Source organism: Mus musculus, chromosome 9 (assembly GCF_000001635.26).
Source record: "Mus musculus strain C57BL/6J chromosome 9, GRCm38.p6 C57BL/6J".
Lineage (NCBI taxonomy): Eukaryota > Metazoa > Chordata > Mammalia > Rodentia > Muridae > Mus > Mus musculus.
The window spans coordinates 12,946,094-12,959,820 of NC_000075.6; positions in this window are offsets into that span (position 1 = coordinate 12,946,094).

Below are 13,727 nucleotides of genomic sequence, written 5' to 3' on the forward strand. Positions count from 1 at the left end.
GCTGGAAATTTGAACTCAGTTCCTTTTCCTTCTGTGCCAAGTACAATTCCTCCACTGAGCCACATCCTCAGCATAGGCATAGGAGTATTATACAATAAGCCTCCTTTTCCCCCAATGAAAGGTGGTTTAATTACCTCAAAATGGCTACTGAAGGGACCAGACCAGCACCCTGCAGGGCCTCCACTCTGGACCCCAGACTAGGCACAGACCACACTCAAACACCAGTTTCCAAGCACAAAGAGATCCTTTATTAAGCAAAGCAAGGACACAATGTAGCTGAATCTGAATTGGGCAGAAAGCACAGCAAATAGCTTTGCAAGAGTTCATTTTAAGAGGGAAAAAAGGTTCGGAGTTGGTAAGTTCTGACTGGGTATTTTAATTAAAATAGCCAAATTGGGAGTTTTAGTTGCTGGACTTTGATGTTTGATAGTTGGACCTTGGTGATCAGCCCTAGGAATGAGACAGGCATAAGAAAGTGAACAAATAAGGGAATATCCCTTGTCTTTCTCAATTAAATTATAAGTAAAATGAGTATAAAGGGTCTGCTAAGTGTTCAATGTTCAGATGTATGCCTGTGCCTGTGCATTTATGTATGTGTGTCGGTCTTATTGATGTTAAGGTTTCTTGTTTGTTTGTTTGTTTTAATGAAACTCTAAAGGGGAGATTCTGGAGAAGGTCATCATCAGAGAAAGTAAGTGAGATGTTTTGGTATAGGAGGAAGAATTCTAAAGATAGAAGGGCTCATAATTGAGTAGTGTATGAATAGATTTTTAAATATATTCTTGTAATATATGTGTGTTGTATGTGTTTGTGGTGTGTTGTGTAAGTGTGTGTGAAGGAATTGATACGGTTTGTATATATATGTGTGGTGTGTGTGGTGTGTGTAGTGGAGGTGGGGTATATGTGGGGAGAAGGGCTACAAAAGAGTGTTGAATGCTCAGACCAGGAGTAATAGGCAGTTGTCAGCCCAACTGGATGCTATGAATTGAACTTGGTGCTTAGATAGTGCAGTGAGCACCCTTAACTCCTGAGACATCTTCCCAGTCCCTTGTGAATACACTCAGCTCTAAAAGAAACAATTGAGAAAGACAGACACATACAGAAAGAGAGAGAGAGAGAGAGAGAGAGAGAGAGAGAGAGAGAGAGAGCGAGAGAGAGAGAGAGAGAGAGAGACTGAGAGAGCAGAGGCCTGGGGAAAGCACGTCCATTTGAAGGAATAGGTTCCTTTTTTAAGTGTATGCTGGAAATGAAAGCAGCATAGTGAGCAGAGATGCTAAGGACCTTCAGCAAATCCCTCTGATTTTCAAGCTAATTAGGACCTACAATAGCTTCCTGGACAAGGAAAAATAAAATTAAAATAATTTAGGGAAAGGATAATAACTTTTTTAATTAGGACTGATTAGAGTGGAAAACTCACTGCCTGGCTAAGGTTTGATCCTACCACAGGATTAGAAAACAAAACTTGAACCTAAGGAATATTCTGGTAACAGATGGGGAACAGAAGTGTAAACAAGTTGTAAACAGAATTGTCCCAGGATTCCTAGTGCATAACAATAGAGAGCATAACCATAGAGAAAGACCCAAGGTATATATATTGCTAAGCTGCTTTGGAGTACAAATGCGCATTAATAGTTAATGCATTCCACAGTTCAATTCCAGTATTTTGTTAGGAGAAGACAACCTTCAGGCCAAAGTAAGTTCATAACATGACATTCACTTCCCCTATGCTCTTGAGGATTTGTCCTCACCCCCTCAAAAAAAATTGGTATACTAACCTGCAAAATGAAGTCACAATTCAGACACTTCTACTCCTTTGAAAACATTACCAGTAGGAGCTCAGTCTACTTACCCAATCATTCATTTCACAGAGCTACCAAAGAGCTGGAAGGCTCAAAGCGATTTAGTGCCATTTGAAAACCCAGAATGTGCAAGTTAAAAGAACCCTGTCACAAGGTTGGTACCTTAATCTCACTCACATCTGGTTCTGTAGCTGGAATTATCAAGAGGTGAATGAATCTCCACTCACTGATATCTTTATGTCTGTGAATACTGCATTTGCTACCAGCCCCACTCTTCATTGGTACATGTGGTCATTTTTTTCAATTATCAAGTGACCTATATTGATAAAATACTGTACAGCTTTTGATTATGCTCTCTATATGATAGATGCAAATCAACCCTTTGAGTAATAAATTGTATCTAGACATTTCTAAAGCAATAAGGTGGACAGAATCTTGTCTTAGGTGCAAGGATTTGAATAACTTGCTTCAGGTTTAATCTCTTTTCATCTATTACTGGATTCTAATAAGTAAAATAAGTATTTTTCCCTTAACTGAGAAAATAGGATAAAGATAGCTAAGGAAAATTGGTTTAGAGTGTCAAACTTCAGACAGAATCTAAATCTACCTAGATTTGGGCATATTCATCTCCCTCCATCTTCCTTGTTCTCACTTGCTCTCCATGTGACTTGATGACTTGACGATGCAGTCTCAGTGACAACTGAGTAGAGAATGCCATCAACCACCACCCTCCAAACTCCAAATGCTTAGAGCAGTAGCAGGAGTCCAATGCACAAGCTATGTCTTTTTCACCTAGAGAGAGATTCAAGCTGTTCTTTCTATCAATCCTATTGCATCATTGCTATTCAACAATCCCAATGTCTACACAATGCACAGAGAAAAATGGTATAGTCGAATCATTCTAAAGCTTACAGCTTAATAGCATCAGAAATATCTAAATAACAAACCATGTATGAATGAAGGAGAAAATTACTATTTTGTAGAACAGAAATGTTTTCCACAAAAGATGCCTTAATGAGAGGTTAGCATTTGATGAAGCAGGAATAAATGTAAGGGTGTTTTCAACAAGCAGAGTAAAGAGTAGAAACAGCAATCTTAGAAGTACAGAACACATATTATAGTCAAGAATAACTAATTCTAGACATTTTATTTTATTTCTATCATTTTACTTTCTTTCAGGAAGAAAGCCACTATCTTTTCTAGAGAGTAGAAAATAAGGTAAGTCCACACAAGACACTGATATAAGGACTATACTTTCATCCTCACTACCAGTACCATCCTTAGCAAAACTAATAGTCACATATAAAATGCTCATGCAGTGCAATGTATGGTGATGAACACTTAGTCTGCATTTCCCACCCACCTGTTAAATGGTAATTCATTTGAGAATAATGGCAGTTACACTCCCAGAGAGACTATCCCTGAGTCAGATATCCACTCAGAACAAGAGGAGGATACTGATACAACACCCACACTTGATGTCTTTTAGAGTGTCACTGCTGCAAACAGTCACTATGATCAAGGCAATGCTTATAAAGACATTTAATTGTGGCAGACACAAGTTTAGAGGTTCAGTCCATTATCATCAAGGCGGGAACAGTGCAAGGTCTATACAGGCATGGTGCAGGTGGAGCTGAGAGTACTACATCTTCATCTGAAGGCCGCTAGAAAACTGCCTTCTACGCAGCTAGGATGAGGGTATTAAAGCCCATACCCATAGTGACACACCTACTCCAGCAAGGCCACACCTACTCCAACAAGGCCATACATCCTAATAATGGCATTCCCTGGGCTAAACATATACAAACCATCACACTTGGGGAGAATCCTGGTACAGTGCACACATTTGCCTCCCTGTAGAAATCTTTCCCACTACCCTGTGTTCAGGATGAACAATGAGGGGGTAAAAATAGGCAAGTTGTATCTCAGAGACACTGTAATTCACTGATTGGGACAAGATATGGTCAATTCTCCCACATCTATAACAATCATGACAGAAACCATCCAACTCCCCTTACTGCAGCTCCATGCTCATTTGCATGGTTTCCTTGTAATACAATGATGCAGAATACAGAGCTCTTGGAGAAAGAGCATTACAATTAAGATTTTAACTTGATATTTTGATATCCATTAGAATATAAAGAGCTCAAACTAATTTACCCAGATTATACTGTTTTTTATTTTTTTATTAGATATTTTCTTTATTTACATTTCAAATGCTATCCCAAAAGTTTCGTATGCCCTCCCCTCCCCCCTGCCTGTTTCCCCTACCCACCCTCTCCCACTTCTTGGCCCTGGCATTCCCCTGTACTGGGGCATATAAAGTTTGCAAGACCTAGGGTCCTCTCTTCCCAATGATGGCAGACTAGGCTATCTTCTGCTACATATGCAGCTAGAGACATGAGCTCTGGGGGTACTGGTTAGTTCATATTGTTATTCCACCTATAGGGTTGCAGACCCCCTTCAGCTCCTTGGGTACTTTCTCTAGCTCCTCCATTGGGAGCCCTGTGTTCCATCCCATAGACGACTGTGAGATACAGAAAATGTGGTACATTTACACAATGAAGTACTCCTCAGCTATTAAAAACAATGAATTTATGAAATTCTTGGGCAAATGGATGTATCTGGAGGATATAATTCTTAGTGTGGTAACCCAATCACAAAAGAAGTCACTTGATATGCACTCACTGATAATTGGACATTAGCCCAGAAACTTAGAATACCCAAGATACAATTTGCAAAACACAAGAAAATAAAGAAGGAAGACCAACGTGTGGATACTTCATTTCTCCTTAGAATGGGAAACAAAATACCCATGGAAGGAGTTACAGAGACAACGTTTGGAGATAAGACAAAAGGATGGACCATCCAGAGACTACCTCACCTGGGGATCCATCCCATAATCAGTCACCAAATCCAGACACTATTGCATATGCCAACAAGATTTTGCTGAAAGGACCCTGACATTACTGTCTTGTGTGAGGCTTTGCCAGTGTCTGGCAGATACAGAAGTGGACGCACTGTTTTTTATTAATTGTACCATTTCAGCACTGCAAGAAGACATAAGGTAGGAAACAGTGGAAGTGTAGGAAAGTCAATTACACAGATACTGATGAATTCTCGGCACAAGAGAGCAAACTGCAGTTCAGGCTTATTTGGTTGATTACACAGAGCAAAACCTTCCCAGTTAGAAATGAAAACAGGATCACCACCAGCTCAATTCCTAAGAGATGCCTTTATTTTTTAAAGATGGCACTGTGGCACACAGCTTTGTCCTTGCAACTATATACTAACATGTTTAAGAGGATGAGAAGGGACGTAGCCACACAGACTAGGGAGATGTTCAGAATGAAATGACCACAGCTCTACTACTTATTGATGTGTGGTTCTTAAGAAATTCATTTGTTTTCCTGATTTAAACATCATTGACCTTAGCTCATGAACATTAAATGAAGGAACAGAAGTTAATTTTCCAAAGGTCTCTTCAGTTCCAATCTTTATAGCCATCGTGCTAGAAATTGCTTTTGTAAAAAAAAAAAAAAAAAAAAAAAAAAAAAAAAAAAAAAAAAAGACTAACAAATCCATTGGCCCATTTATTCAAAGTATTCATTTCAAATTATGAGAAATCTAAAATGTCTGCAAGACAAGACAGTTAGTATAAATGAATATCTTGGAGTGGATAAGATATTGCAAGGGATTATTGACCTCCTTCAGATACCTACTATTCAAGAGAACATAGTTTGAACTCCAGGACATCTGGTCAAAGCCTATCACACTAATTCCTAAGTAAAGGATAGATATGCCATCTGACAACACAGCTGCCGTTTTTACCACAACCTCAGCTAGCTTCCATCATGTCTCTCCTTCCATCTTCAGCCTTTTCTTTCAGTTATCATTCATCTCTGGAGAAAACAAGGATTCAACTATTCCAGCCAGCTTTGAAATGGACTCATCTCATTCCAGACAGATCTGAAGTAGCTTAGGGCATTGACTCTGTGCTTCCAGTTACCTCCTGCTGAATGTGTTACTGCTGGGAAGCCTGACTGTCATGAACTTCTACTCTTGATTTTCATGCAACTTTCTACTCTGTTCTAACTTCTAGACTTTGGGAGGGATACTTTTGAACTTCATTACCCACCCTTACATAATGGTTCTTGCTTTAGCTCAATGCCCCTCTCCTTGAGATTGAAAACATACTTGTGTGGAAAGCTGTTATCTCCGATATTTGGAATCCAATACCAGTCTGTATATGTTATCTTATCTATGCCAATAGCAAATTGCTAATCTCACCTCCTAACTCATCTTTCTTTTTCTTGATTTAGGAAACTCAATCTGATCTAATAAATATCTCTTTGCTAATCACCTTGCTTTGTTAAGCCTTATCAGTCCAGGGTAATAATGAATTGTTACAAAGTCATCATAGAAAGAAAAGGCCCTCATTCAGATTCCTGGGGCCTCTCTGTGGTATCAGCAGCAGCATGTTGGCTCCAGAGTAATCTCTTTAATGACTTCCAAAAAAAAAAAAATAAACCCTCAATAAAACACTTATACTCTCTAACAAGTGTCTCTGAACACTCGCCTGGCATATCTCATGAACCAAATCCACCCATTAAACTCTGGATCAGTATTTGCATCCAAGTGAAGTATCTCACACATGTGGGAGATCCCACTCTTGTGGAAAATATCACTCATATGGATTATCTCACATGTAGGTGTTCTCACCTACAAGCAATCTCTGGCCTCAGGCTCTAAAAATTTTCATTACCATCACCTACTGGCATGTATTTGTTTTTTGTTTGTTTGTCTTCGAATGTTCTTTATATCCATTGTGTTCACAGTTGCTTTTCTGAAAAAAATGACTAATAACCTTCATTTGTCCATTAATCTAAAACAAGTACTCATCAGGTGTTAATATCTGAGGAAACTGTTTGTAGACACCAAAGAATGGCAGGGTTGTGTTAGTATCCAACAACAGAACCCAGGAAAAATAAATAGGCTTAATGGTGATACTCCTTATCAAAGACCAAGTATCAGTGCATAGAATGGAATGAATCCTGATTTTGAGGTGTTTAGATTTTTGTAAAGTTTATATAATGTAGAGTTTCTGGCTTTATTTAAATTAGATTTTGCCATTTAAATTTTCCTATATTGAATTTTCTTTCCCCTAATTATTAGTCTATTTGCTGGGATAGATATAGAATTGGTGCCAGAAGTGGCCACAGGAGACAAATCCTGGAATATGGGATTTGTGTATGAATTTTGTTTCCTCTTGTAGTTGCACACACCACAAAAGAATCAGCAGATTCACCCACCACAAAGAACACAACAGTGATTAGTGTCATAGTTTGGCTGAAGTAAGTACATGGATACTAATATGGATACCTCAATATCTGCATATACCCTGAGCATAAATTAGAATGCATATAAAAACAAGCAAGAGCCTTCAAAACAAACTAAACACATAGAAAATAACAATATGTATCTTTTGTGGATGAGTACATATATTTTAAAAAATCAAATACTAAGTGTAGATATGAATATTATGGACTTTTAAAGCCATCCTTTGAATCCATACTTTCTCCACGTTTCACAGTGAGCTCTAGAACCTTCACTAGCAAGCAAATCACTGCTAAACCTGAAGGAGCGGATTTGGATAGGCTCACAAAAATGAACATCTCAAATCTACAAGGCACATAAGGCCCCCTGACCTGCAGAACTAGCTTGCTTTTCCGAATCTGAGAAAACTGGACTTCTTCTGTTAGAAAACACTTAGATCTCACTGAGGGAAACTGCTATGAAAGAGAACTCACCAGATGCCAGTTACAGACTTAATCCCTGAGGAAACTGGTTTACACTCCCCAAAGATTGGCTGGGCTGTGTTAGTTTCCATGATAGAACACTGGCAAAATGTGTAGGCTTACTGCTGTCACTCCTCAGCAAGGATAAACAGATCAAAAGGATGAATCAAATAAAGTGCACATACTAGGCTGTCTGTGGGGTATAGTGCAAGCAGTAGCACTCCCATTTTGGAAGGTTTCTTGTCCTAATTGGAATTCTATTGCTGTGAAGAAACTCCATGATGATTGCAACCCTTAGAAAGGGCTGGATTAGTTTCAGAGGTTCATTCTATTATCATTACGGCAGAAGGAATGACAGTGCGGTTCTGGAGAAGGAGCTGAGAGGACTATATCTGGATCCACAGTCAGGAGATAGAGAGTGAGGCACACCGATGCCAACAGGGCCATGCCTCCTAATAGAACCACTCCCTATAGGCCGTTTTTATTCAAACCACCAGAGTCTTTATCCTTTAGCTCTTAGTTGAACAGATATTGACAGTGGAGATAATGGCAACTGAGACTGACTAGTGATCTCAATAGTAAGAACAATCAAGTTGCCAGAATAGCAGAAATCAAATGACAGGACTTAAAACTGCCAAAGACAAGATGAGTAAGTACATCATAAGGGTTAGTACACAGTGCCCAGATTATGTTGACCATCCAGCAAATACCAATTCTTCTCAATGTCCCTACGACTGAAACAGATAGGAAACCTATAAAGAAACTCTATAAACCACATAACAGGAAATATATTCCTAAGTCTGGTGGTTAAAACTTAAGCCATCACAATGCCAAGTCATGACTTGCCAACAGCTTTTTTAAACTTAAGGCAATGCAGAGAGAAGAAATCTTCTCGATTAAAATTAATTGAGTTCTGCTTGCCACGAGTGTATGATTATATCCCTTGGAACCCTTCCCAAAGTACACTGCAGTTGAGTATGAAGTACAAAGTGAGATGAGAACCCATACTTCTTGGGCATTACTAGACTTCATGAATTGCCATTTTTCTGGAAGTCCAAGATGTCAATCAAATGTTTGGGTGTTATAAAAAGAGTTTTTATACATTTGATAATGAATTCAGTAAATATATAGATCTAGGGAGTTATATATATATATGTGAGAGAGAGAGAGAGAGAGACAGAGAGAGACAGAGAGAGACAGATACAGAGACAGAGACAGAGAGACAGAGAGAGACAGAGACAGAGACAGAGAAAGAGGGTCAGACTAAGAAAAACAAAGAGACATAAAGACAGACAGACAGAATTTCAAATAGTCCTTTACTACATAGTTAAGAGAACCATTTTGTGAAATCAATATAATGCCTAATTTGACATCTTGACCCATAGAGACACATACACAGTAAAAATAGTAATTAATTAGACTATACTCAGCTTGCCTAGCTACCAAAACTGTTGGTCAAAAGCAATAACAAACTGCTGGGTTGGTGTCAGTGGTTATTGTTGACATCAAAGCATTGTACAAAACCCGTCAAATAACAAACGGAGTCACAGTTGTCTTGAAATGAGATAACTGTGGACAGAAACCAGATGATGAATCTAACAGTCACTGATGCTCCAGAGATGGGATCACTGAGCAATGATGCAACCCTGTCACATTGTATGTAACATACTTTCCCCTTAGCCATGTGCAATAAAATAAACCCTAATTCAATTTTATCTGGAAGGGGCAAAACAATAATTTCTTAGTTTTTATTTAGAAATGAGACAATTGGCCTACCTTCTGAGATAATCACAGAGACCCCCTGATCACTTTTAACATTCTACAAAGAATCACATTTGTTAATTATCTTTAAGATGGTAGCTGATAAATAGAGATATATTAGATACTTTATAAAATGCAAACTAATGCATAGAGTCCCATAAAACTGTTATCATAGAGGGAAAAAATCAACTGGATGAATTTAACAACACAGACTCACACACAAATGTGACTGTGAATGAGAGCAATAAAAGAAACAAGTTCAGACAGTATGTGCAAAGGCTTACTTTCAATGGAGAAATGACTGACACATGGGTATCAATGAAGGTTTGACAGTATGCCCAACAACTTGAAAAGAAGTGGTTAAAGTCCATGACAAGAAATTGCTAGGGTGCTGAAGAATGATTCCCCAGACTCAAATGGTATTCAAAAGCAAAGAGCATTTGTTGTATAAATTCCTACATGGAGGAACCCAGTTCCATCAGGATGGAAGTACCCAACTCAACTTACAGATTCAGTTTTAAAGCCAAAAAGAGTAACATCATGAATGGGTAGGCGATGTATGTCTTGATTGGTGGGTTCTATCTCTGGGGGTCTGAGTGATGCTATGATTGGTTAGGGTCTTGCTTCAAGCAAACTTAACTAACTATTCTTCCATCATGCCAAGGACCTCTTGGCCACAAGCTTGGTTAACTGTCCTTTTGCAAGCTGGGGAGGGGTCCCTTTTATATAAGCCTGTGGTTGTTCTGGTAACTGACTTGCACAATTCTGGGAAATAGAAACTCAGGCCTGATCCTGAACTGGTAGTTTACAGCCTGTCATGGAATCAGCCTGGCTCAGGCCAATTCACTCCTTTCAGGAAAAGATCTTCACCAACCCTGCATCTGACAGAGGGCTAATATCCAAATACATAAAGAACACAAGAAATTAGGCACTAACAACCCAAGTAAACTATTTTAAAAAATAGAGCACAAAGCTAAACAAAGAATTCTCAACAATAGACATGCACACAGAAGTTACTTTGGAGCCATATTAATTTTTACTAAAGAAGATACTGGCAGTCTGCTGTGAAAGTACATCTACATCAAGATCTCTGTGTTTCTAGCCACTTCTTTATGAGCCCAATGAGCACACAGAAGTTATGCACCCATACAATCTAAGGAGGGACCCTTCCAAATCTGACTTAGCCATTATTGCTTCTGAGATTCCATGGAACCCCTTACAGTTTCCCAGTGTAGAGACAGTGGAACAGCAAGCTGGTTGATTACGCAATATCATCAGCCATCTAATTGGTAGCAAGCAGATTACACTGGCCCTGTTCTATTATGTAGGGTCAGAGACAGGTGCATATATCCTTGGAGATTATTCTCTCTCAACACCAATCACAAAGCTATTGTTGCCTGGGCTATTTCACTTGACATCATGTTGATCACTGATTGTGATCATTTCCCAAATAGGATTCCCTGTAATTATGTAACCTTCTAAAATCAAAAGACATACATAGATGGGCTCATCTCCATGGAGTCACTAATGTTTTCTATTTGCTTGATATTCATATATATTTGTTTCCAGTCTTTCCTTATTTCTGTTATTACTTTATACACGCACTGTAGACTTACCATTAAAATTTAGTTTCTAAGACAAACTGAGATGCCCTTAGCAGTTCTCCAGCCAAACTGTGTCTTCACAGTCCTCTTACTAACTCCAGGAATCCATCTCCTTTCTCTCAGAGCAAGGACTTGAGAAATCTTGCAATTGTAAATCCTTTCTTTTCCCCTTTGACACATAAATCTTTGTAAAAGCTCCTTGCCAGTTTTACAACTCAGAAATGTGTTTTTCAAGGTCCTGGGTGCTATCCCTTTAAGATGTAGTCATGCAGGCAGATAAGACCTTTGCCTCCAAGTTTTCACTGTAGAGACAGTGCCTAGCTCCCTTTAACCCTCACTTGAATGATTGCAGTCAATTCCTAATAGGTTTTAGTTATACCTCTTTAAAATTGATCCTCTCATTTTCCACTGTAATGTTCTCCTTAAGGAGGAAACAGTACCAGAGTATGTAGTACACGGTGGCTACATTTTTTCCTCTCTCTAGAAGGAGGTTGCTGCCAGCAAAGGGCAGCTACTTTAGCAGCAATGACCTTCATTACATAGACCTACAATCTGAGTTTCTAAACCCAGAGCATCTAAACCCTGGGATTTTAAAGTTTATGACTCCAAGATTTCATGTTAGAGACTAAGAAGGCCAATGCCCAATGCTGTGAGTTACAAGGTCCCAGCATTTGTGGGTTGTTAGAACCCTTTACTTTTGCCCTCAAAAGCTCTATTAAACTATTTTAGTGACATAACATGTGATTCCCAAACTCTTAGCTCTTCAAAGCCTTTTGAAGTACCTCTGATTCTCCATTTTTCCTCACCTTCTAAATACCTGAACTATGCCTTTTGGTCTTAGATGCTGTCCAAAGTGACCATCAGAATTCTTGATAGTTGTGTGGAACTCTTAGCAGGTTATTATTATTATTATTATTATTATTATTATTATTATCTCATTTATTACATCCCCACCACATTTTCCCCTCCTTCACTTCCTCTCAGTCCCTCTCCCTCACATCCCTTCTCCCAGATCTACCCTTCCTGCATTTCCCTTCAGAAAAAGTCAGGACTCCCAGGACAACCAAATATGGCAAATCAGTTGCAATAAGACAAGGCACATCCCCTGATATTAAGGCTGGAGAAGACTACTCAGTATGCAAAAGAGTCAGAGACAGCCTCCCACTCCCACTGTTAGGAGGCCAAGCTATACATAGACCCATACAGGTACATAAGTTGTCAGTTTATTCTCTGTGATCCTCTATGAGCCCTGATTAGTTCATTCTTTGGGATTTGTGTAGTGTCTCGAACCCTTATGGCTACCACAGTCCTTCCTACCTGTCTTCCACAAGTTCCCTCTAATGTTTGGTTGTGGATCTACACATTTGTTCCCACCAAATGCTGTATGAAACCTCTCTGATGATGATGGTACTAGGCTCATGTCTGCAGGTATAGCAAAGTATCATTAGGAATCATTTCATTGACCATTTTTTATGGTCATGTTTGGTTCTATTCTAGGTCTGTTGGCTATTTATCTCAAGTTTCTGATCATCCACACAGTGTTAAACATGTGTCCCTTTACTAGCATGGATCTATTTGCATTCTTATACATGTGGATATCCAGTTAGATCAGCACCATTTGTTGTAGATGCTTTGATCTTCTGCATCAAAATGTTGAGGGTTCCACACCAGCCATAGTTGCAATTTTTCTTGAATTTGGAGTTATTTTCTATAAGGCATTGGTGAAGTATCCAATGCAGTGGTGATGTCAACATTACAGACTAAATGTTCAATTAATTAAGAGTGCTGCTTGATTGACAATTTCTGACTTAAGATAACCAGACACAAGGAACAGACCTGACAGCTGTCAAACAAACAAACAAAATCAAATAGCCCTGTCCTTTTTCTTCCCAGGAAGAAAAGGAAAGAAATAAAGAGAGAAAAGCACGCCTGTGTTAAGCACTTTGCAAAATCACACGACTGAATCTTCTAGGGGTACTTTCAATCCCTCCATTCAATGCTTTTGGAGACTTAACCATCTTTGTGAGTAGTAAAACATTACAATATATTCTCATAAGATCACTACCAGCCTTTTCAATAATACAAAGGCTAAAACTGTCAGCAGCATCAGAAGTTTAGAGCAGGTTCCTGTGCCCTGCCTAGCCTGTGTGCCCACAAATGTGTTTGGTAAATACTTTCATTACTCTCACTGTTTAATATTTAATAAAAATGTAGCCACTTTCAGTGGAGCATGATATTTGGAGAAACTTTCCAGACCTTTTTCTTTCGTATTTGACTTGAGAATAAAATATCTTGTCCACTTTTTAAAATGAAAACTGTGTTTTATATCTATATCCACAACATTTCCCTTACTTGGAAACAAAGCAAACACTACAGAGTGCTCACAATAGGAGATATCGCCACATTAACATTCTTCACACTATTCATCAGTGCATAATTTCCAAAATATCCTCAAGGACTTGGGTCACTTTCTGTATCTTACTATTACTTACTGTCTGTCTCTTTTTAGAACTCAAAAGTCATATTGTTCTCAGACCCAGACATGTTTGTTATCGCCAGTACAGAGCTGTGTAAGAGGAAGCTCAAAGGAAAAATGGACTACCAATACCAAATTTACTCACATATTTTGGAGACCACATAAATTAAAGAGATTTAAAATAACTGCTATATTAACAGGGACATACATAATGAAGTAGAATCCAAACTCTGTGTCACATTTTAAGACAAATGATTAAGTAACAGTGCAGGAGAAGAACAAACTTTGT